The sequence below is a fragment of the Talpa europaea genome (genome assembly GCF_964194135.1).
Source record: "Talpa europaea genome assembly, chromosome: 8".
Classification (NCBI taxonomy): domain Eukaryota; kingdom Metazoa; phylum Chordata; class Mammalia; order Eulipotyphla; family Talpidae; genus Talpa; species Talpa europaea.
Window position 1 is genome coordinate 1,699,106 of NC_140075.1, and position 1,905 is coordinate 1,701,010.

Below are 1,905 nucleotides of genomic sequence, written 5' to 3' on the forward strand. Positions count from 1 at the left end.
AATCTGGATTCCTGCCCCGGAGCAGGAACTGAGATTTCAATTCACTGTTCACATGAAGATTAGAACAAAGGTAGGTTGAAGGCTCAGTTTTAAATGGCTAGTTTATTATGCATTAACTTAGACTCTTCTGAAAAGAGAAGTTAGTAAAGAAAATACGTCAAAGATCTTGTTCAGAAAATTTGAATACACATGAAGAAATGGTAAGCAGTTTATTATGATCTTAGTGTTATTTTCAATTCTTTTATTCATGGAAAAATGTACTATTAAGTAGGGCCAAAAACTTCAACATTTGAAGACAGTTATTAGGGAAAATATATCAGCACTCTCTATCAGTGCTTCAAGTCAGAGGTTGTAAATCTCATTGGAAAGTTGACCAGAAGTAAACCTACTGGATCCATAAAGGGAAAAAACAAACAAACAAACAAACAAAAACAATGAATGAGTCAATGAGGAGTAACTGATAAAAAAGAAAAAAATATATGTAAGAGAAAAAATATTTTCAAAATGAAATAAACATCTATTTTAGGGGGTGGGCCATCAACATATTGAGATTTGCAATATATACCATTAAGACCCACAATGTTCAGTAACTTCTGAGCCCAGACACCCACAAAGGACAAGGGGATACTCTGCTGAGAAGCTTTCCGAGGGCCCCCTTCACATCCTTGTTTCTCATGCTGTAGATGAAGGGGTTCAGCATGGGGGTGACCACTGTGTACATCACTGAAGCAACTGAACTTTTCTCTGAAGAATGAGTCACAGCAGAACTGAGGTAGACCCCCAGGCCTGTCCCATAGAACAGGGAGACCACACAGAGGTGAGACCCACAGGTAGAGAAGGCTTTCCGCTTGCTGGTGGAGGAGGACATCTTCATTAAGGAGGAGGCAATTTGAGAATAAGAATAGAGGATCCCAGTAGCAGGAAACACAACCAATAAGGCAGTAAGCACATACATGAGGATGTTATTGATGAGCATGTCAGAACAAGCTACTTTTAGAATTTGAGCTAGTTCGCAGAAGAACTGTGGGATTTCAGTGCCTGCACAGAATTTCATCTGCATATTCAGAAGAATATGAACCAGAGCAACCCAGAAAATGACAAGCCAACACATCAAAACCAGAAGGACACAGATGCGGGGGTTCATGATGACCATGTAGTGCAGGGGGTGACAGATGGCCACAAACCTGTCATAGGCCATCACGGTCAGGAGGATGTTGTCCATTCCAGCAAAAATCATAAAAAGATATACTTGAGTGAGGCATCCTGTGTAGGAGATGTCTTTGCTCTGTGCCTGGATGTTCACCAGCATCTTGGGGACAGTGGTGGAGGTGAAACAGATGTCAACAAAGGACAGGTTGGAGAGGAAGAAGTACATGGGGGTGTGCAGGTGGGGGGTCAGAGCTGATGGCCAGAATGATGAGCAGGTTCCCTGTCACGGTGACCAGGTACATGGACAGGAACAGTCCAAAGAGGAGGGGCTGCAGGGAAGGATTGTCGGAGAGGCCCCGGAGCAGGAACTGAGATGCTCCTGAATGATTTCCTGTTTCCATGTAGTTGGGGTGTCTACTGCAAGAGAAGGAGCAGAGTTTGATGAACAACCAGTGGAAACTAAACCAAATGTTCTAAGAATGGGGATCTGATTTCGTTCTTTTATGGATATTAACACATTCATTCATAAATAAAGGTCAATAAAGAGACTTCATAATGACAATCACAATAGCGTTACATTCGGTTTATGCAACACCCATTTCTGTAGTTAACAGCCTGATAGGAGTCATTACTAAAAGAGGAAACCAAAGGCAGTTTCATCAAACATTGTTAATGGTGATTATAACACAGAGTCAAAAGGTCATATTATGTGAAAACACTAAAATAGGTGTGTCACATTCATGAATAACCTAAGGC

At 41.4% G+C, this 1,905-nt stretch overlaps 1 pseudogene across 1 annotated transcript; it reads right to left on the reverse strand.

Annotated features, from left to right (window-relative positions):
- Window positions 1-321: 321 nt before the first annotated feature.
- Window positions 322-1,550, reverse strand: LOC311175887 (olfactory receptor 7D4-like; annotated as a pseudogene). The gene has a single exon. The product of its transcript is annotated as an olfactory receptor 7D4-like (transcript).
- Window positions 1,551-1,905: the final 355 nt, after the last annotated feature.